Here is a 24,426-nt window from a genome sequence, read left to right as displayed (position 1 = left end):
GAATGTTGAGCTTTAAGCCAACTTTTTCACTCTCCACTTTCGCTTTCATCAAGAGGCTTTTTAGTTCCTCTTCACTTTCTGCCATAAGGGTGGTGTCATCTGCATATCTGAGGTTATTGATATTTCTCCCAGCAATCTTGATTCCAGCTTGTGCTTCTTCCAGCCCAGTGTTTCTCATGATGTACTCTGCATAGAAGTTAAATAAGCAGGGTGACAATATACAGCCTTGATGTACTCCTTTTCCTATTTGGAGCTAGTCTGTTGTTCCATATCCAGTTCTAACTGTTGCTTCCTGACCTGCATATAGGTTTCTCAAGAGGCAGGTCAGGTGGTCTGGTATTTCCATCTCTTTCAGAATTTTCCACAGTTTATTGTGATCCACACAGTCAAAGGCTTTGGCATAGTCAATAAAGCAGAAATAGATGTTTTTCTGGAACTCTCTTGCTTTTTCCATGATCCAGCGGATGTTGGCAATTTGATCTCTGGTTCCTCTGCCTTTTCTAAAACCAGGTTGAACATCTGGAAGTTCACGGTTCATGTATTGCTGAAGCCTGGCTTGGAGAATTTTGAGCATTACTTTACTAGCGTGTGAGATGAGTGCAATTGTGCGGTAGTTTGAGCATTCTTTGGCATTGCCTTTCTTTGGGATTGGAATGAAAACTGAAGAATGAGTTAAACCAAGTTTTCTCTATCTCAACCTTACTATATCCTCCCCCAAAGAGAAAAGAAGCAAGAAAAAGAAGGAGGAAAAGTCCTTGATTTGTCACCTTTTCAAACTTTTAAATGCCTGGCCTTATGAATGTAAAAGAAACAATGCAAAGCAGTTTCTGAAGCTGAGCAGAAAGCAGCAGAACCCAGCAAGCTGTGTGCTTCGCAGGGCAGCCTGCTGGCGGCTGTGCTGGAGTGTGGGAGAATCTTTGTGAGAAGGACATGGGAACATGCTCAGCATCCCAGGATAAAAGACTTCTTAGAAGAAAGGCGCCTCTCAATGAATGGTGCGCAAAATGGGCTGGAAAACAGGGGAAACGGGCCCTCTCCATGAAAAGCTGAGAAAGTGTCTTTTTTGTTGATTCTCTCACTGCAAAGTGCTGCTCTCCCCCTCCTCTGTCACCCACTCGACCCCTTCCCGGGCTCATCTCCCTGGGCTCAGAGAAAAGGCCCCTTGTAATCCCATCTGCTGGCTGCTCATCCACACTCTTTTATCTCTGCCCAGGGCTGGCAGTTGGGCCTGGGTTTCAGCTGCCAGAAATTTTGGGTTTCACATTGAATCTTCCCAAGATGAGCATCTGAGAAATGTCAGTTTACATCAAAATTGCCTTCCTAGCAAATAGCCAGAAAGCCTTCTTTTCCCTAGCAAGGTCGGGAAAGAATTCTCTCTTGGAGATCATGCCAATACAAACTCCAATCCACATTTGGGATGATTGATTGGATTTAAACGGACAGGGACTACTTCAGCTTTATGCTTGAAAAAGAAAAGAATTTTAAATTAAAGATGGAAAATTAGTAATGTATCCTTTTTAGTAGTGCTTGGTGTAACAAGGAATACTGTAGTGTAACAAATTCTTAAGAACAGGGTTTGTGGATATGGTTAGAGAAAACAAATAATCCTTTGGATAAAGTCATAAAAAGAAGAATCTTTTTGAGAAATTTCCCTGATATTTAGAAAGTTCTGAAAGAAAGGAAGCGAAGCATTCTTTGAGACAGCTGATGGGGCTCTTTACTGAGTGTTAGAAAGGCCACGAGAAACTGGGAGAAATTGATTTTTTAATGCTGCAGGAAACCTCTGCTCAGAATAATTTCAAGCACTGGCACCTCTGTCCTACCAACTAGACTCTGGCTTCTTGCAGAGGGAAATCCTGGGTCAAGATGGACAGGCTGTGTGACTCTGAAGGACTGGTGTCTGTGTGGAATGCTGCTGCTCTTCAGTGCCAGGTCTGAAAACAGAGCAAGGCATCTGAAGGCAATAAAGGACCCTATTGGCTGCCTGCCCCCTTCCATGGTTGTCCTCTGCTAGGTGGATTTTTATCTAGGGTGGATATGGGAGGCTGAGAGGCTAGGAAGAGGAGAGGGGTTAGGAGATGGGAGTTGGGAGGATTGGGAAGGTGGGGGTGGGTGGGAAGCAAACAATAAAACCCCTGGCGTGGCTGAGTGTGGCCATCCTAGGCGCCACCTTAAGGTGATGGGCTTGAAGTTTCACACAAAGATACTGTTAGGTTTTGAAGCCCCTGGCAGTTCTCTTTCCACCCCTATTTTTTTTTTCTCCTTTATATAGAATAAGCAAGCATCTTGCTGCTGCTGGTCTTTAGTTGCTGCTGCTGCTGCTGTTTAGTAGCCATATCTGACTCTTTGTGACCCCATGGACTGCAGCTTCCCAGGCTCCTCTGTGCATGTAATTCTCCAGGCAAGAATACTGGAGTGGGTTGCCATTTTCTTCTCCAGGGGATCTTTCCTGACCCAGGGATTGAACCCATGTCTCTTGCATTGGCAGGCAGATTCTTTATCACTGAGCTGCTAGGGAAGCCCAGTAGCCTTAACAGCTTTTTTTTTGTTTGTTGTTTTTTTCTGTCTTTCAGCAATATCTCTAGTCCCCGAAGCTAGCAAGGCTGTTCTAGAGTATAATAAAAATGAGACCTAACACTCTAGCTAAAAACCCTGCAGAGGACTGCCTGTCATCCTCAGGGTATGATGCAATCCAAATCGTGGCTCAGATGCAAGAAGACTGTTATCATCTCGAGAAGGACATTTCTAAAGGTAAAATGAGTGCAGCACAAATTATGCCAGGGCAACGGATATACACAGAGGCTGTGCCCAGCAAATCAAGGCGTGGACTCATACCTGTGGTATCTGGCTCCTGCCTGCCCCCTCAGCCTCTTCTTATTTTCTTCAACCCTCTGCTCTCTGCTCCATCTAGGGTGGATTCCTTTTGCTCCACATGTCTTTTCCTCTTGCGGCCCTTGATCAGTCCTTCCTGTTGCACTTTCCCTCAGAGTCCTGCTCTGCCCAGGGAAGCTCCCCATGGCTACATGACGACGCTGGACCCATGCTGGACCACTTGTTTTCTGTCCCAAGGGCCAGAGGTGACAGTCAAAATACATAAGTGCTGTGGGGTAATGAACGAATCAAGGAACAAATAAATGCAAGAATTAACAGTAATCTCCCTCTGTCTTAGCTAGCTAGGGACGCTATAACAAATTAGCATAGTGGGTAGCTTACATAATAGAAACTGGCTTTCTCACAGTTCTGGAGGCTAGAAATCCAAGATCAGGATGTCAGCATGGTTGGGTTTTGGAGAGAGCCCTTTTCTTGACAGCTGCTTTCTCTGTGTCCCTACCTGGTAGAGAAAGCAAGGGCAAGCTCTCTGGTCTCTTCTTATAATGGCACTAATCTCATCATGGGGGCTCCACCCTCATGATCTCATACAACCTAATTCCCTTCCAAAGGACACACCTCCAAATACCTGTAAGGCTTCAACATGTGAATTTTGAGGGGGACATAGTTCATTCAATGGCAGCCGGTATTTCTCTACATTAATTAAACTATATGTTGAACAAATCTGCTTACTGAGTGATATGTTACAGTGTAAACTGTTCCAATAATTTCCAAGTTACTTCTTAAAAACTATTTTAAAATAATTATGGATTCACAGGAAGTTGCAAAAATAATACAGAGAGGCCCTGTGTCCTCTTCACAGAGTTTCCTCTCATGGAAACATTTTACAAAACTCTAGTATGAAATCAAAGCTGGGGCATTGGTGTTGGTGCAATCCATAGAACTTTTTTCAGACTCTATCAGTCATACAAATACTTTATGTTTGTGTGTCTAGTGTGTGTGTGTCTGTGTGTGTCTGTGTGTCTGTGTTGTTGTTTAGTTGCTAAGTCTTGTCTGACTCTGCAACACCATGGACTGTAGCTCTACAGCATGGACAGGCTCCTCTGTCCATGGATTTTCCTGGCCAGAATGTTGGAGTGGGCTGTCACTTCCTTCTCCGGGAGATCCTCCCAACCCAGGGATCAAACCCATGTCTCCTTCATTGGCAGGTGGATTCTTTACCACCAGGCGACTTGGAAAGCTGTTACATGTCTGTAGCTTTATGCAATTATTTCACATGTGTAGATTCATGTGACTATCACTGCAATTAAGACTCAGGACTGTTCCAGCACCACAAAGATCTCATGAGCTCTCCTTTTACAGTAAGACTCAGTGCATTTCCTCACCATCCCCACCTGTTTCCAACTCTTGCAAGCACAAATTTGTTTTCCGTCTCTGTAATTTTGTCATTTCAAGAATGCAGTATCAATGTAATCAAATAGTATGTAATCTATTTTAAAATCACACAGTATGTTATCTGAAGGTTAAACATAGATGGTGTGGTCTTATCTTTCAAGTGGAATGCTACTAGCTAAATGTGTGTCTTCTGGGTTATGATTTGACCAAGGAATCTGCACTGATGTTTCCAATGACCTCCTCATTACATCAGTAGCGGTGAGGTACCTGGCCTGTTTTGTCCTGGTGAGGGATGCTACCTGCACATTCAGGTGGAGCACATATGTGGATGCCAGAGCTTCCCATGTACTCAGGAGAACCTGTGACAACAGTGGCACCTTCCAAGTCCCTTGTCTTGCTACCTGCACCCCATGCCCAGAGACACAGGCCATCCCAGAGTAGCAGGTGGGCACTGCCAAAGCACTCCAGGTCCTGTTCAGGCTCTGAACATATATGGACTACAGTTAACAAACAAACAAACAAACAAAACTTACACTCACCAGTCAGTACAGAAATCATTTCATCATTCTGATAATTTTCAATTGTACTGGTGTACATTTACTAACCACCACCTTTGTAATGTCCCGTTCCATGTCTGTCCTCTAACCTCCTCGAAATCAGACACCTCCTGGTACTTGTCATGTCACCAGCACCTACCTCCATGTCAGCACACAGTAGGCACACAAAGCATTTTTGCTGAATGAGAAAGTGGGAATGTGTTTTGTAAATAGCGTGTTAAATCTAAACTGATTTCTCTTAAGAAGAGACTATTTATTCCTTGCCTGAAAGATGCTTTCCCCTCAAATTCCAATGGAATTTTTTTTTTAATCAAGAAAGATGGGAATGCACCAGCAGCTGCTAGTCTAAATGGCCTAGTTATGGTGTTCTCAATGCCTCCTGCCCTCCTGACTATTTTGAAATAAGCACAGGAAATTACGTAAATTGGCAATAAGAGTCCAACAGTTGGGATCAGGGAGGTATGCATATTTGCTTTTCCAATTTTCTGCTCCCCTACCAAGCAAACACATGGAGCTTTGACCCTCCATATGTTTTTAATGCGTGTCGGAGATAAACGTTCCAGCAAGTTGGAAGCAACAGGTTGAGTGCTCCCCCCTGCCCCTTGACTCCATCTGAAGCTGCTTCAAGCAGGCTGTGGACCTGAGGGAGAACAGAACAACCTCCTACAGCACTAGGCCTCAGAAAGTTCTGGACTCCTACCCTGCTGACTGGCTTGTGCACAAAAATTCCCCTGACTTGCAGGGTTGGATTAGGGAACCCTTGCCCCCAGCACCCTGTGTTGGCCTCTCATGGCACTGGCTATGCTGTACTGGAATCACCGTTTTGAGCTCTGTCACCCACATCCGGTTATAAACCCAGGGGAGATAGGACCATGTCTGTCACCTTCTCCACCTTGTCCCCAGCATCTGGCTTAATCTCTGACCCAGGGTAGGGCTCAGAACATATTTGTCAGATGAATGAATGGATGATGAGAAGGGAAACAGGAGCATTAATCAGAGCTTTACAATTGCCAGAAGTCCCCTGGACTTCTGGCACTCCTATCATCTGGTTCTTATTGCAAGAATAAGCAGAGACCATTGGCACTGGCCCTATAATTCAGGGGTTCTCAGCTTCGTCTGTGCATTACAGTCGCCTGAAGGATTTGTACAAGAACAGACTGATGGTCCTATCCCCAGAGCTTCTTGTTTCCTGTGTCAGGACCTTGACATCAGCATTTCTAACACACCTCCAGAGGATGCTGCTGCAGTTGCTCCAAGGCTACAGTGTGAGAACCACTTTGGGAATAAATAGGGGAACTGGGTTGTAACTGTATTTCTTTTAACAATTAGATTTGCACTGCAGGTTTTAAGAAATGGCAGCCTTACTACCTACAGTGGAAAATCAGCCTTATCAGTTACAGTGTGATCTAAAGAACTTGGGAACATATATCTTTGACCATGTGATAGACAGACAGATGGGCCTTTCATCAGTGTGCTGCTGCTGCTAAGTTGTTTCAGTCCTGTCCGGCTGTGTGCGACCCCATAGACGGCAGCCCACCAGGCTCCCCCGTCCCTGGGATTCTCCAGGCAAGAACGCTGGAGTGGGTTGCCATTTCCTTCTCCAATACATGAAAGTGAAAAGGGAAAGTGAAGTTGCTCAGTCGTGTCTGACTCTTAGCGACCCCATGGACTGCAGCCTGCCAGGCTCCTCTGTCCATGGGATTTTCTAGGCAAGAGTACTGGAGTGGGGTGCCATCGCCTTCTCCATTCATCAGTGTAGATTCCATGTTTAAAAGGCATGTGTAGGAAAGAGCATGGATTTTGGAGCCAGTAGGACCTGACTGAATTTCACTTCACTGCCAACTGGCAAGGAGACCCTGGACGAGTTAATGCTATCTAAGGCTCTCAGAATAGCCATCAGGAAGGTGCAGATAGTAAAGGATTCTTTTCAAAGTTGCTAGAAAAAAGAGTAAAAAAAAAAGAAGAAGAAGAAAAGTATTCCTACTTACTAAAAGATCAACTGGATTATGGGAAAAAAATTTGTCAGTTTGTATAGAAAGGGATATAGTGCTTTTTGAAGCTATTTGGCTCCTGAGTTTTAGGTAGTGAAGGTTTTATTGGAAATTTTTATTTGGTTATTGAACTTAGATAGTAAGAGTTTGGACAGAGAAAGATATTTATACATGTAAGGAGACATTCTACAGAGCAGATGCTCAAAAAAAAAAAAAGAAAAAAAAGATACAGAGGTATAACTCAAGATATTATAGATTTGGCTCCAGATTACCACATTAAAATAAGTATAGATAAAGCAAGACATGTGGATTTTTTTTTTTGCTTTTATAGTACGTATAAAAGTTGTATTTACAGGCTACTGTAGTCCATTAAGTGTGGAATAGCATTATGTCTAAAAGAACTAATTATAAACCTTAATTTAAAAATAATTTTCTTTCTAAAAAATGCTAACCATCCTCTGAGCCTTCATTGAGTCCTACTAAAAACATGAAAAAGTCACTCATCACAGAAGATCACTGTAACAAATACACAATAATAAAAAAGTTTGAAATATTATGATAGTCACCAAAATGTGAAACCAAGACCCAAAGGGAACAAGCGCTATTGGAAAGATAGAGCCAATGGACTTGCTTGATGCAGAATTGCCACAAACCTTCAATTTGTAAGAAACCCTATCACTGTGAATTGCAATAGAGTGATATATGCCTGTAGTAGAAAAATGAATGCAAGAGAATAATGTGTGGGTAAGAAAGTGGATGCAGAGTGAAGTAAGCCAGAAAGAAAAACACTAATACAGTATAGTAACGCATGTATATGGAATTTAGAAAGATGGTAACAATAACCCTGTATGCGAGACAGCAAAAAAGACGCAGATGTATAGAACACTCTTTTGGACTCTGTGGGAGAGGGAGGGGGTGGGATAATTTGGGAGAATGGCATTGAAACATGTATAATATCATATAAGAAACAAATCGCCAGTCCAGGTTCGATGCAGGATACAGGATGCTTGGGGCTGGTGCACTGGGATGACCCAGAGGGATGGTATGGGGAGGGAGGTGGGAGGGGGTTCAGGATGGGGAACACGTGTACACCTGTGGCAGATTCATGTTGATGTATGGCAAAACCAATATAATATTGTAAAGTAATTAGCCTCCAATTAAAATAGATAAATTAAAATAAATAAATTAATTAAAAAAAAAGAAAGTGGATAAATCATATGGGGAAGATCTCCATTATCTGAGTATTCATTATTTGAGAACTTGCAGGGAACAAATTGTGAAGGGACGCTGAGATCATGGCAACATGAAAAATATCCACCAATGACACAACTATTTCAAAATTTGTGCCGACTTAAAATCTTCCTTGCTTAGCATCCATTTTGCTCATTAGGCCATAGTGTTAGTTGGTTCCCCTCTCTCACCGTCCTTTGGGTGCCCACCGGTGAACAGCAAATCTTACAAATAACATGAGACTTCACAAACTAGATGAAAAGATGTTAGACATCTGTTCAAGGCACAAAGAAAGAGGGATCTAGCAGAGTTAGACAAATGTACACCTGAATAAGAGGAAATCCAGAAGGATGGTGTTTTAATGTTTTCAAAAGGTAATCATTTAGCTATCAAAGGGCTGTGTGAAATACTGAAGAAATGAAGGAGCCCTCCAGTACTTTTGCACAATAATGGGCTCTTTTTGATAAAACTGCTGAGTTCAAACAAGAAGTGATGATACTATACTTTGTTACCACAAATTTTGTCAGAAATACTATGTTAAAAACACACACACACACACACAACCCACATGATTCTTGCTTTTTGTAAGAATCAGTATATACTACAATTATGACCCAAGTTAAGGGTCTGCAGACTGTGGCTCGAGAACCAAATCTGACCCATTACCTGAGTTTGTAAATAAATACTAGAGCACAGCAATGCTCATTCATTTGCTGATTGTCCATGGTTGCTTATATACTTCAGCTGAAGCCCTGAGTAGCTACAAAGAGATCCCATTGTTCACAAAGCCAAAAATACTTACTATCTGGCCCTTTACAGACAAACTTTCCTGACTAGTGATCTAAGTGTTTTTTTTTTTTTAAATAAACTTTTTCTTATTTTATTTTTATAAAATATTTTTCTAATAAAAAAATTTCCCTCCACTCTTTCCAACAGCATTTTGATTTCTAAGTTGATTTATTCTAGGTGATGCTTACCCCCACTTCTCCCTGAATTATCCCTAGCTGATGAGGCCACTCTATAATTCAGACAAAATGTGGTTATTCATAGACATAAATCATTGCTAGTTCCTAATTTAAGAATGCTCAGAACCAGACTGATAGTGTTTGAATCGCAGTACTATTCTTCCTACCCTGACCCTCTGGGTCTCAGTTTCCTCTTCTGTCAAATGAGTTTAATAGCATTAACTTTGCACAGTTAGGGACTAAAACAAGATAATGAAGGTCAGGCTCTTATCCCATCACTGGAGCACAATGTACACACACAGTGGTAGCTTTTGTGATTTCTGTGTGTCTAATTTCTCTTTGGTTTGGAATGGCAGTTTACACAGTCTAGATTCTGAGCTCTGAGTTCCTCCAGGCATTCTCTGAGTTGCTTGTTCTAAGGCCCTCCTCTAGCACTCTGGTTTATAAAGTCCTACAAAGAGTGGAAGCAAGTTCTTTACCAAACCAACCAGTCTGCTCTGCTAGAAAGAGCAAGGCATGAGTGAAGAATTTATCATCACTTTTAAAGGTGTTTCCTTTAGTCAGCTGATGTCATAAATATCGGCAGCAGCAGCCGGGGGGAAACTTTTCACAACAGTCCAACTCCAGCAGAGGGAGAGAGCCCAATACAGCCTCTGCATATAAACACTCCCAGATGCTCTGACTTCAAGAGGGGCGGCATTTATCATCAGGAGAAGTGGACAAACGTGACAGCTGTACAGCAGTTATGGTAATGAGGGTGGTAATCAGCAGGCCAGGGGAGAGCAAGATGATTTCCTGACCAGATCATGGGGGAGGAACAACACTGGCTTTATTCCTCCAGACCTCATCCTAGTGTACTCGAAGGAACAATCCTTGTTATGTTCCCCTGGTGGGCAGCTTCTAAGTCAGCATCGCATAATCCCACCTCTTTATATTCCTGCCTCTGTGTAACTCCCTGCCCCTGAGTATGTACCACTAGTGACTTGCTTCTACCCAACGGAAAAAAACGATGGGATAGCACTTCTGCGATTAGGCTACAAATGTGTCTAGCATTCGTCTGTCAGCAGACTCTCTCTACTGCCCTCTCAGCTTGTCCATTTTCATGAAATAAGCTGCCATACAGAGAAACCCACCTGTCAAGGAACTAAGGCCCAACAACACTGCAGGAACTGGAGTTCAATTTTGTCAATCCTGTTGACAATCACGAACAGTAGATTCTTCACCAGTTGAACTTTCAAATGAAAGCCCCCCCGGCCTGACATTTTGATTCTAGCTGTGAGAGACCCTGAAGCAAGGACCCAATTAATGTATGCCCAGATTCCTGACCCACATGAGGTATAGGATAATAAACATGGGTTATTTGAAGCTACTTCATTTTAGGGTAGTTTGTTATGCAGCAGTAGATTGCTAACACAGATTTCTTTCTTAAAGTTAAAAAGTACACAAATGTACATTTCTGCTGAGAGTTGGTGATGAGTTAGACTGTCACTTAGTTGGTTTTCTCTTAGTTTGAATTCTTCAAAAACTGTGTAGATAGGTTAATCTGCCTGAAGAATACTTCAGATATTACCCTTCCTCTTTTTAAACACCTTGATTGACTTTTATTGATTGAAGGAAAGAAGGACTACTTTTGCAAGTGTCATTCAAAGCTACCCTGGATATCTACTTTCTGCCAGCTGCTAGAACAATCTTCCTAAAACACCGATTACTATTAAAAGAAAACTCAAACAACTCAATCAAAATATGGATAGAAGATCTATGTTGGCATTTCTCCAAAGAAGACATACAGATGGTCAACAATCACATGAAAAGATGCTCAACATCATTAATTATTAGAGAAATGCAAATCAAAACTACAATGAGGTACTACCTCACACTGGTCTGAATGGCCATCATCAAAAGTCTACAAACAATAAATGCCGGAGACAGTGTGGAGAAAAGGGAATCCTCTTGCACTGTTGGTGGGAATGTAAATGATACAGCCACTAGGGAGAACAGCATGAAGGTTCCTTAAAAACTAAAAATAGAACTACCATATGACCAAGCAATCCTACTCCTGGGCATGTACAAAGAGAAAATCATAATTAAAAAAGATACATGCACCCCAATGTTCATTACAGCACTATTTACATTAGCTAGGACATTAAAGCAACCAAAATGGCCATCAATAAAGGAATGAATAAGAAAGATGTAGTACATATATACAGCAGAATATTACTCAGCCATTAAAAGGAACAAAACTGGGTCATCTGTAGAGATGTGGATGGACCTAGAGACTGTCATACAGAGTGAAGTAGGTTAAAGAAAAAGAAATAGTGTATATTAATGCATATATGTGAAAGCTAGAAAAATGGTATAGATGATCTTATTTGCAAAACAGAAATAGAGACACAGATATAGGTTTGGACAAAGGTATGGACACCAAGGGAGGAACAGGGGGAATAGGATGAATTGGGAGACTGAGATTGACGCATATGAGGACTGACAGGATGGATTATCCCATGTAGCCAACTTATGCACTGTGCCATCTCCTGTCCCTTCTTTTCCTCCATCCATCTTTAAGACACATGCTTTCTTTTAACCTCCATTGTCTTTCTCCTCTGTGGAAAATTTATACTTAAAAGATTCAGCTAGATTATCAGTGTAATCAAGAGGAAAAACAAAGAACCTCAAACATACTCATTTCTTTAAATCTGCATAGATGAACTTTAGAAGGATCCAGAAGCAATCAGTGACACTGGTTGTGCTGGGGGGCAGGTGGTGGGGTGGGTATTCAGTAGGCTTAAGGGATAGAGGTTGGGAGAGAAAAGTTTCACTGTATATCCCCTGGTATCTTTGTAATTTTCTAGCATGTGAGCACATTGACTTAATCAAGCACCAAAGAAAACAGCTACAATGAAGGAAAGAAAGTTAATTTCTTGACTCATCCTTATTAAGAAGCCTTATTTCCCCACACTGAGTTAATCATGGGATGACTTGCTTCCTTATCTGTCAACCCCTCTAGTATCTGAGATTGTAGGTTCATTCCTTATTCACTCCTTATCCCTGTCCCCCACTGTCCAGTGCAGCGTCTGCTACTTCACAGGTCCTTGAAATATCTGAGGAATAAAAGAGCTGCACTTCCTCACCACTCCCTGGGCAGATGCTAATTACCTCCCTGTGAGCTCTGGACTTTACTGCGTCTGGACTGTACCCTACTGATTCCTTTGCCTATATTTTCTTTCCCCCCATCATTTCATTTTTGATCTATCCTTATCTTTCAAGACCCACCTCTGATTTCACCATAGGAAGTCATCTTCTCCTTCCCTGACGTCCAGTAGCATGACTGAGGAGTTCTACAACTTTTCCGTTTATGTCCAGGGTTGGCAAACTACACCTCCTGAGCCAAATCTGTCTAAGCCTGGTTCTGTGAGTGAAGACCCCATTCTTCTACGTATTGCCTCTGAGTGTCTTCCTTAACAAAGGCAGAGTTGAGACTCTAAAGCCCTGCAGGGCCAGAACGTAAAAAATCTTTGGCCCTTTATAGGAAGAGCTTGTTAATCTCTGATTTATACCTTAATTGTACCTATTGACTATTCTGCTCATTAAAACTCAAATTTGTACTCAAACTCTGTGTTGGATCCAGCCAAACTCATCACCCTGGCAAAAGGCTGCCCTCTCCTCCCTGGAGCCTGCCAAGGACCATCCCATTGCAGACTTTCCCTATCTCTAGGGCTTCCCTACCTATAAGCTCCTTTCCTGTCTCAGGTTGGGATGTGCTTTCCCTACCTCCCTGGAACTCAGCTCACCCCAGATCACTTTCCTATCACTTTCCAAGTCACATCCAGGTCCTCTGCTCAGAGAGGCCTTCCAGGACCACCTCACTGGGGAGGACCAATGCCGATCTTACTGCAACACTGGGCATTTTTACAAGGCAATTCTGCAAACTGAACTTATTTTTATTTATTGGTTGAATTTTTTCTCTCTCCTACCAGACCATGAGGTCCTTGAGGGTAGGCTCATATCTATCTAGTTCACTACAGTATTTGCAGTGTCTAGCAATAGCAGCTACCACACACTGGTAAGGACTGTAGGAAATACTGTTTACTGATTGACTAAACAGATGAATAAATGAATACATTTTAATCTCCATAAAAGTGACTACCTGAGAGTCTAATAGGCACTCAAAATTATTTGTTGAACGAATGAATAATGTAAGAGAGGATATTTAGTCATGATAATATCGATAGATGAAAGTAACTCATTGCATGGTTTGCTCAACCTTTTAATATCAACTCATGGAAAAGAATCCCCACTCCAGTACTCCTGCCTGGAAAATCCCATGGACAGGAGCCTGGTGGGCTGCAATCCATGGGGTCGCTGAGGGTCGGACACGACTGAGCGACTTCACTTTCACTTGTCACTTTCATGCATTGGAGAAGGAAATGGCAACCCACTCCAGTGTTCTTGCCTGGAGAATCCCAGGGACGGGGGAGCCTGGTGGGCTGCTGTCTATGGGGTCACACAGAGTCTGAGACGACTGAAGTGACTTAGCAGCATGGAAAAGAATAGCTTTCTTCAGCTCCATTTAAATTATTCAGGATAAAGGAAAGAAAGTACCCTCTCAAGGGACACACTAGAATATCCTTTGATCATGTGTGTGTATGTGTGTGTGTGCGTACACGCCTGCGTGTGTGAGTGAAAGAGAGAGATACACATCAGCCTGTAGGTCTCTCAGTCAAGCTGCTGTCTATAGGCTGGGGGAACAGGAGAAAAGAAAGGACACCACAAACATGCTGCCAGTGGACTGCAAAATCTGTTTTTCCTCAAAACCAGCAGTTCAGAAGTTGGAATACTCATTCAATGTAGTTTTTAAAGCAATGCTGTTTTGGACCATAAAACTGATGCATGCACTGCAAAAGAATTTAAAAGCTAAACAAAATGTAAACAGGAAAATAAAAATTACCCTTAATCTCACCATCATGGTTGCCTATTTTTCTCTTGTGTATTTGTGTTTTAAATTCCTTTTCCCCCCTCTCTCCTTTCTCTTTCTGTCTCTCACACAGACACACACACACACACACGGGATCTATTTAGCATTCTATGTGTTCTGTACACCAACTATGCCTCAATAAAAAACAAAACAAATGTGTTTTGACAAAATTTTAAAGAACTGTATATTATTACAGTTAATTTACCCTAATCCCTTGCATTAGTTGTTTTTATTTACTTCTATCAATCTACAACTAATACATAATTCTACAATGAACAAATTTGCTAACTATGCATTTTCCTTAAGGAGCTTTATAAAAGCAGCATTATTGGCTAAAGGAGTATACTGTGGATCGGCACAGCCATATTAATTGTGTGGGAATGATAAAAGTCCACAGTCTTAACCCCATTCATATCTACTTTACCACACCCTCACCAAAGAATTTCACCAAAATTATTACATTGTTAAATACATAATACTTTTATATTTCATTAGAAAACATCAATTAAAATGCTTACCAATTAAATTTCTTTTTCTATACATTTATTTTCCCTGTTTACATGTCTTTTGAAGCTTAAATATTCAATTATACTTAAAGAATTATTGATATCATCTATGTGCTTGATTATACTTCCAATCAGAAGGAATATTTTAAGTGTAGTATACGGGAATCATTTGCTATAAACAATCAAATTTATATAGGCTGGAGCACTACTATAACAATAAAAATTTGTGATTTAACAGTTCACTTACCCTCCACTGATTTACTGATCCATTTTAACTCTTTGGAGTATGGAACACCTGCATAGAAACAAAAGAATGGATTTGGAAAGCCAAAATTAGGATTAAGGACCAGGTTCTCAGGCAACAATCTTCAAGGTCTGGTGCAATGACAAAATACAACAAAGTTATCTGGTGGGGCTGTGCCTAGTCCATGCCCGCAAATCAGATGATCCTGTTGTCAAAGTCATGGATCTTAATAAGAATTGTAACAAGGAATGTTAATAAGAATCTTGCAATTTAGGAATGGCTATAGACTTTCTTCTTTCCCTGACTCTGCTGTGCTTTATCCAGAGTCTAGTGAGCCTGTATACATATTCTGAACAAGATAGCTCTTATTCAAAGAGAATCTTGCAAATGGGACTTGCCACAGGACATGTTTTTCTTTGTTCTATACGACCTATTGACTATACTCAGAGAAGAAGCATGTGTCTTAGAAATATGCTGCTGCTGCTGCTGCTGCTAAGTCGCTTCAGTCGTGTCCAACTCTGTGTGACCCCATGGACAGCAGCCCACCAGGCTCCTCTGTCCATGGAGTTCTCCAGACAAGAATACTGGAGTGGAATGCCATTTCCTTCTCCGCTAGAAGCATAAGTACAGTAAATACAATACTCAAAGGATGATCCTTAATGTAAGAATCTAAGAGGATGATATGGACTCCTCTCCTGCTCAGGAGTAAGGCTGGTCTTTGACTTAGGGGTGAAACCCCACTGGTCTGGGGGTAACAGTGGGGTGTAATAGGTGAGTAGAACTCATAAAGTAAGGTAGAGACAAACCTTGGAAGAGGAGAGAAAGGTTGGCCTTAGAACACAGGAGATCAAGTCCCAGAGAAATTCTATAATATATCCAGAGGGAAAGCATCTTTCTGAGCAATATTCTTCAAATGTTACTGCTCATGACTCCTAAAATGCTTCTGAAAAATTATTTATCCTTCATCTATGTTATTATCATAATTATTTTTATTTGCATTTAATTGGTCAAAACAACAGATATATGCCTTATAAATTTTGGTAAATAATTACAAAACACAAGAAATAAAATTTTAATGGAAGTGTGTATCTTAAATGAGTCTGGGTTTTTCTTTCCTGTTAACTCCAGAATACGCCTTATTGTCCAAGTGAGACAGAATTCAGCATCAATTTCACTCCTTCTGCCCGTGCCACCCCCCACCCCCAACTTTTAATCACAATTGTAAGGACTGAAAACCTTTGTTCACATAAGTAGATGGACGTGGAAAGAGTTTTGTTACAGCAACATCACTCAAGTCTTTAAACTCTTTCAAGTCATTCGTCAAAAATTATATGGTGATCTATCATCAAAAATTATTTTTAATGATCAACTGACAACTCCATCAAATCCTTCTTCAATTTTGTTGAAAGCAAAGAACTGAGAAGGATTTGTAACCCAATCACTAGAATCATTCATTTTCTCAACACTAACAGCTAAAGTTTGAATCACTCCTTTGTCTGAAGTCCTGGATTTTTTACCCTGGGGGAATGCACCACAGTATGATTCAAATGGCCAAGAGGTGGGCCTCCCTTTGATAAAAGGGGAAAAAGGCAGCCATGAGAAGGGAAGTGGGAGGGAACCAGCTGGGGCCAGTGGTACAAATCCAGATGCAACCTCTTTGGGTTGCGGTGTCCTGAAGCAGGCCATTCCAGGAGCCCACATTGTGAGGCTCTGGCAGGAGAACGTGCATGCCACATGCGTGTTCTCAGAGCAGTTTTAGAAGACTCTAGAGAGGGGCTGATAATCTGGAAATTATTCCTTTAAAACCGTTCATGCAAAGTTGCCCTTAAAAATCTTCATGTCAAGTATCAGAGAAATAGCAGATTCAGGCAAAAATCATCAACGTAGGCTAGAACTAGTGAGGAATAGGGCAGTTATTAAACATGAAGATGAAAGATAAAGTATCACTAAATACGACATACTTATAGAGCACAGAAAGTTGCAAACTGTACATGGACAAACAGTGGGTCCCTACAGTGAGGATGCACTGAGAAAAACATAGCATCATTTCTGATAGTTCTACCTGAAAAAGTGTATCTTGAATTGCATCCTGGGGACATGTTTAGAGAAACTCAAATGGAGGGATGTTCTACAAGATAATTGGCCTATACTCTTCAAAGATGTCCAGACAAATGCAGTATGTGACCACAATTGGATACAGACCTGTAAACCCATTACTGGGAAAATGGGTGACATGTAAAAGAAGTCTGTAGATTAGAAGGCATCACCATTTCATGGCTGTACTATGATGGTATGGGGATAGGCTCTTACTGTTAGTGAATAGACTTTGGAGTATTAAGGGGTAATGTGTATTAACTCAGCAGTGTGACTTTTTATGGCTCTGAAAAAATATAAGTACATATATTGAAGGAGTGGTAAAACTGTGAGGAACCTGAGTGAAGAATATGCAGGAACTCACTGTACTGTTATAGAAGATTTTCTGAAAGTATGAAATAATTTTAAAATAAATCATTAAAACATCTTATTCTCCTGGGGAGCTGCAAAGCCCTAGTTTAAAGATTACCAGATTTTTTTTTTCAGAAACTTCATGGACAAAAATAAAGCCTTCAGGAGTTCAAAGCCAGTGTGAACACGTAAAAGAATTCATTACAAGTAAGAAGGTCCTCATTGTGTAGTAGGAATAAAATCATGCAGAGATAAGTGAGTGAGTCTCAAAGAAGGGGGAGTAGAGAAGTTCCCTTGTACATAGGTAATGAGTATTTTTTTGATTCTCCTTTTATTTTCCTTTTCTCCCCCTAAATTACTACTATGTTTACATAATGAGGGAAATTCATATATTTAGAGGTCTCAAAACTGCATCCTGGAAATGACCAAACAGACCTAGAGATATACTTGTTTAGGGTTTTACTTATGACAATGGCTAAAAACACAAACAAATATTTCCCTACCTGATTTTTTAGAACTAAGAGTTGGTGTGTTTTTAGTATAAGTAGAAAGCTCTCTGGAGTCCATGTCTGGCCCTGAAGTCATGGTACTGCTCAGGGTATAGGGATGGAATATGCCTTTTTCTCTCCAGCTCACTGGAGGAGGGTGGATGAATGTCATGACTACTTTTGTGCAGGCCCTAGAAAAGAGTTTGAAACAGGACTTAGTGGTTCAAGAGGATTACTGTGAAATGTTCTGCTCTTCATGTAGTTCTCAGAAACCAGAATAAAACTGAACCAAAACTGGAGACATTTTCATCTGGAGCACATTGGTCTATAATGATAGGACTTGACTTTCGTAAGCAAAATTATTCTGGAGAAGTAACTTTTTAATACAATTGTATGTATGTGTGTGTGCATGTGTTTGCAGGCACAGTCTGTCCTGTTTGACTCTTTGAGACCCCATGGACTGTAGCCCATCAGGCTCCTCTGCCCATGGGATTTTCCAGGCAAGAATAGTGGAGTGAGTTATTTTCTTCTCTAAGGTAATGAGTTTAAAGTTTATGCAAAGAGAAGGCAGCTGAAGAAATGTTGAAAAATTCTGCCACAGACATTAGCAGGATACCCTCAAACCTGAAACAGGCATAAGATAGAAACTAAGCATAGGTCATGCCCTCTGATGTCCATCTCTGGTATTTTTCATTGATTAAAATGATGACAAATCTTGTTCAGTGTAGCCAACAGAATAACCTGCATTCTGGTTAGGACTGGATTTTCCTCGACGTGTCCAACTATGATATGATCTGATCTCACACGGGCTCTTTCATGCTGTGATGTACATTTCTTTACTCTTGGTCCTTACTGTGAAATATCTGCCTCTAATATTTTATCAGTTGACTTCTGCTACTAGCTTTGCTTCCTTCTCATTGACTTTACAAACAATGGCTTTACCATGCCATATTGTAGTTCTAACTACAATCTCTGTTTCTGTCTAGATTCTCAACCTAATATTTTCTCCACTGCAATGACTTGGAATGGTTACTATTTAAATAAGACAAGGCAAGTTGCCCTTATCTCACCACCTGATTGGTAATAGGCCTCTTGGAGTCCTCTACTAGACAGGATTTTGAAAGTTTTTCTGGGCTCAGTGAGAGAGCAAGCCATGACTGATTAATGATGTCTGCTATGGCCTTGGGGAGAAATACAATGATATGTTGGTATGTGAGGGTAGGCAGCCTCTGTGGGAATCCCCATTGATCCCTCTCCTGGTATTCTTCTCTTTGAGAGTGGGTGGGACCTAGTGACTTGCTTGGAACCAACAGAATACAGCAAAAGTGATGGAATGTCACATCTCTGTTTAGGTTATAGAAGACTGTGACCTCAATCTTGCTGGAAGAGGCTCTCTTGCTGGCCTTGATGAAGCAAGCTAGCTGCCTTGGTGGAATGGCTCATGTAACATGGAACTGAGGGGGAGCTCCAGACAACAGCCAGCAGAGAAGTGAAGGTCTCAGTCCAACAGTCCTTGAGGACTGGAGGCTTGCCTTCAGACGAGACTCCAGCTGTGGCAAAGACACCTTGATTGGCAGCCACGTCAAACACTCTGAAGTAGAGGATCCAGTTGAACATGCTGGATTCCTAACCCACAGAAACTGTTTGATAATAAATGTGTGTTCTTCCAAACTGGTAAGTTTCAGGGTAGTTTTTTACATAGCAATCAGTTCAGTTCAGTTCAGTCACTCAGTCGTGTCCAACTCTTTGCGACCCCATGAATCGCAGCATGCCAGGCCTCCCTGTCCATCACCAACTCCCGGAGTTCACTCAGACTCATGCCCATTGAGTCAGTGATGTCATCCAGCCATCTCATCCTCTGTTGTCCCCTTCTCCTCCTGCCCTTAATCCCTCCAGCATCAGAGTCTTTTCCAATGAGTCAGCTCTTTGCATGAGGTGGCCAAAGTACTGGAGTTTCAGCTTTAGCATCATTCCTTCCAAAGAAATCCCAGGGCTGATCTCTTTCAGAATGGACTGGTTGGATCTCCTTGCAGTCCAAGGGACTCTCAAGAGTCTTCTCCAACACCACAGTTCAAAAGCATCAATTCTTTGGTGCTCAGCTTTCTTCACAGTCCAACTCTCACATCCATACATGATCACTGCAAAAACCATAGCCTTGACTAGATGGACCTTTGTTGGCAAAGTAACGTCTCTGCTTTTCAATATGCTGTCTAGGTTGGTCATAACTTTCCTTCCAAGGAGTAAGCACTTTTAATTTCATGGCTGCAGTCACCATCTGCAGTGATTTTGGAGCCTCCCAAAATAAAGTCTGCCACTGTTTCCACTGTTTCCCCATCTATTTGCCATGAAGTGATGGGACCAGATGCCATGATCTTCGTTTTCTGAATGTTGAGCTTTAAGCCAACTTTTTCACTCTCCTCTTTCACTTTCATCAAGAGGCTTTTTAGTTCCTCTTCACTTTCTGTCATAAGGGTGGTAGATAACTAATATACCATGTACATGCTATCCCTCATTTAAGCATTTCATGAACATTACTGAGGAACAGAAAGATGACAGGGGCAGTGCCACACACTTAGCAAACAGTAAGAAAGAGAGAAAGTGAAAGTGAAGTAAGTCGCTCAGTCGTGTCCGATTCTTTGTGACCCTGTGGACTGTAGCCCACCACGCTCCTCCGACCATGGGATTCTCTAGGCAAGAATACTGGAGTGGGTTGCCATTTCCTTCTCCAGGGGATCTTCCTGACCCAGGGATCGAACTTAGGTCTCCTGCATTGCAGGCAGATGCTTTAACCTCTGAGCCACCAGGGAAGCCCATTAAAACGTGAAAGTTTAAAGTGAAGTCGCTCAGTTGTGTCTGACTCTTTGGGACCCCATGGACTGTAGCCTACCAGGCTCCTCGATCCATGAAATTTCCCAGGCAAGAGTACTGGAGTGGGTTGCCATTTCCTTCTCCAGGTGATTTTCTCAACCCAGGGATCGAACCTGGGTCTCCTGCTCTGCAGGCAGACGCTTTACCGTCTGAGCCACCAAGGAAGCAAACAGTAAGAAACTGTAGCTAAATTTCAGGGACAAAGTAAAAATATTATAAGATCAACTGCAAGAACTCAAGACATAGCTCTCAGAGTGACGAGGCAAACTGTTCTGGAGAACCCAGCCAACTCTGAATTTAACTATATTTGTCAGCCAATTCAACGAAGTTCACAACAGTCTTTATTTCTCTCATCCTGAACTTCAGTATGATTCCTTGTTTTTCTCACTTCTTCAGCAGAACAGAGGCTTTATAAGAACAGATGCCCTTTCACTGGAAAAGAGTGTAACCGGCACAGTGTTTGGCATATACAAGGCTCCCATAACTATTTATTGAATGAATGTCTACGTTTCCTTGACTGTCAATAACTCACAAAATACTGCCATACATCTGAGAAAAATAAGTACCGAAACGGTTATAATAAAGATTTTCTTTATCCTGCAAAGGGAGCAAGTCTTAGTATCTGGCCAATTCACTCATTTAAGGCATCTAATTCCCTGATAATGTCAGTTAAAAGGGACCTTACTGTAATAAGTACCATAAATTATTCATGGCTAGTAACACAGTGCTCAAGGTCAAGTGCAATCTGATGGAAAATCTCTTCACTGAGGAAAAATCAGTTGCTGGTTGTTATCACAACTTTCACAGCATCTGTTTACAGAGCTTCTCACCTTCTGGTATGTTTGTTCAGCAGGGACTACAGCCACTAAGTTCACTGTATGGAAAATAAGGCAATTTCGTTTATCTGACTGCCTGCTTCTCTGCTGCTAGGAATTTCCTTATTCTTGTAAAGGATATTATTTTTGTGTTTGAACTCTTATAAAGAGAGCAGGAAATCAGTTATGGTATGACAGAGGCAGAATAAGTGAAAAATAGATTATCCGTTAAAAGGAAACACAGAAAGCAAGTATTACCAAACTTCTGAGATGAGCCCTGAACTTGCTTCACCTATAAAATCTAGAACCTACACTGAAGGGATAAGTTTAGCATTAGCTTGGCTGGTAAAATGGCCAAAGGGTGTGTCCTCTTTATTCACTGAGAACAAGAAATGGCAGTTAGGTTTCTCTTGTTGCTCTGTGTTGAGAAGGTTTTGAGGCCCAGTGAAGGAGCCCTATGATTGATTAATGATGGCACAGAGTCTAGAACAGATGTGTTAGTAAGTTTATTTACCAGTCTTAAATTTCTTTAATTAATGCAATTTCAGGGTAAATTGTGACTCAGTGAAATCCAATTATGATTTCTTTTTTTAAAAAAATTGCAATAGCATGACCAGACATCTTTCTAAATTCAAGAAAAAAAAAATTCTCCTCTTTTACCTTAGATTTAAACTTATCTTCAACAGGTTATTTTAGTTTAAGGAAGGATTTCAGGCTCTGAAATGTTACCAGGTTTCCCATGAGGGAAAAACAAGCCCACAAAAAACGAATCATTTTTCAAAGGTGACAGAATCCCCTGATGCCTCTGGCTTATGTGTTTGCATTTCACCGGAAAGCAATAACTACATGACCACTGGTGATTTGCTTTAATCTTAAGACAAATAAAACCTGTTGGAGCAGAAACTGGGAACAGGGTGGTCAGAGGGTAAACAGCATTGCGAGTACTTTGTTCTCACATTGCACATGATTTCCTTGGGGCATCTAGCCCTTCACCAACCTACATTAGTATACCAAGCCTTTAGAAAACGCTCATGGCACAAAACAGGCTGAAAGGCTTTACAACATAGTTCTCAAACTCATAACATGTAGTCTGCACAAAGGCAGTGTGTATTTTCAGACAACCTTGGCCCATAAAACTTTTTTCCTTACTCCACTGTGAAATGTGAGATGGTCTGACACCCTGAGAGCAGGACCACAGGTTCCTTCCATTTGGCAAGTCTACGCATTATCTGGACTTTGTTTCTGCCAGTTTCTACCATATACATTAGTTGTCTGGAGTCTTCTACTCCTTCCCCTCAAAAGATAAGGTGTGGAGCAAACAAACACCTTCTCCAAGAACCTGCCTTCTCTTTATTACTATGTATTTGTGACCCAGCTTGCTGAATTTTCATTCATTCATTTATTCATTCACTTGTTCATTTATATACAAATTTAATAGAAAGGTACTGAGATGTGATGCTAGTGAGGTGCTGAAGATACAAGCAGAGAGAAAAGAACCGAGTTAATTATCTTCATGGAAAATATACTCTAGTGAGGAAGACAAATTAAACATGTAAATGATATACTGTGTGTTACAAGGAAATAAATAAGAGACTGAGAAAGAGAAGAGTAGAAAGGTATTTCTGTGTCTAACCTATTGGCAGACTAGACATTTGCAGAAACTTATCTTAGTAAAGTACAATGATTTTAATGCTTAAGAAAATACCAAAGACATTTTAAGAAATGAATTGCTTTCTGTGCAGGAGAGCAAGGGAACTGCGTGGAGGCCATAAGTGACCAGAAAACAAGAATCATCAGGGAAAGGTAGCTCTGGAGTTTGGCACTTGTCTTAGGTTAAGTAATCTTTCTCACGGCTGACATCCTGGGTCTGAATTAGTCACCAGGAGGAGATAAGAGGGGGCTCCCCCAGTGGCTTGGCAGCAAAGAATCTGCCTGCCGTGCAGGAGACCCAGGAGATGCGGTTCAATCCCTGGGTCAGGAAGATCCCCTGGAGAAGGGCATGGCGACCCACTCCAGTATTCTTGCCTGGAGAATCCCACAGACAGAGAAGTTTGGTGGGCTACTGACCATAGGGTCGCACAGAGTCAGACAGGACTGAGCAACTGAGCACAGCACGTAGGAGAGAGGAGGAGCAAAGGCTTGAGCAGAAGCTGGATTTACGGGGCTCTGCATGAGGCCAGGAAAGAAAAGAGAAGGTGTTTGCAGGTTTGGGGCTGGAATCCATGCTATCAACAAACAACCTCAGGGCAGACATGTAATTTTAGGCAGTTCTAAGGTGGTTGGGAGAAGGAAAAGTCTCAAGTCCTTAGTGCAGAAATGCAATCAGAAACCTGGATCTTAAAGAGTATCAAGAAATGACATTCACGATTAAAACCAATACAAACATTAAGAAACAAAGTCATTGCGATCCAAAAGTCTACAAGCAATAAATGCTGGAGAGGGTGTGGAGAAAAGGGAACTCTCTTACACTGTTGGTGGGAATGCAAACTAGTACAGCCACTATGGAGAACAGTGTGGAGATTCCTTAAAAAACTGGAAATAGAACTGCCTTATGATCCAGCAATCCCACTGCTGGGCATACACACTGAGGAAACCAGAAGGGAAAGAGACACGTGTACCCCAATGTTCATCGCAGCACTGTTTATAATAGCCAGGACATGGAAGCAACCTAGATGCCCATCAGCAGATGAATGGATAAGAAAGCTGTGGTACATATACACAATGGAGTATTACTCAGCCATTAAAAAGAATTCATTTGAATCAGTTCTAATGAGGTGGATGAAACTGGAGCCTATTATACAGAGTGAAGTAAGCCAAAAAGAAAAACACCAATACAGTATGCTAACGCATACATAGGGAATTTAGAAAGATGGTAACAATAACCCTGTGTACGAGACAGCAAAAGAGACACTGATGTATAGAACAGTCTTATGGACTCTGTGGGAGAGGGAGAGGGTGGGGAGATTTGGGAGAATGGCATTGAAACATGTATAATATCATGTATGAAACGAGTCGCCAGTCCAGGTTCGATGCACGATACTGGATGCTTGGGGCTGGTGCACTGGGACGACCCAGAGGGAGGGTATGGGGAGGGAGGAGGGAGGAGGGTTCAGGATGGGGA

Source organism: Bison bison, unplaced genomic scaffold (genome assembly GCF_000754665.1).
Source record: "Bison bison bison isolate TAMUID 2011002044 unplaced genomic scaffold, Bison_UMD1.0 scf7180017864304, whole genome shotgun sequence".
Classification (NCBI taxonomy): Eukaryota; Metazoa; Chordata; class Mammalia; order Artiodactyla; family Bovidae; genus Bison; species Bison bison.
The sequence above is the reverse complement of the archived record's forward strand: the minus strand, read 5'-3'. Positions refer to the sequence as shown.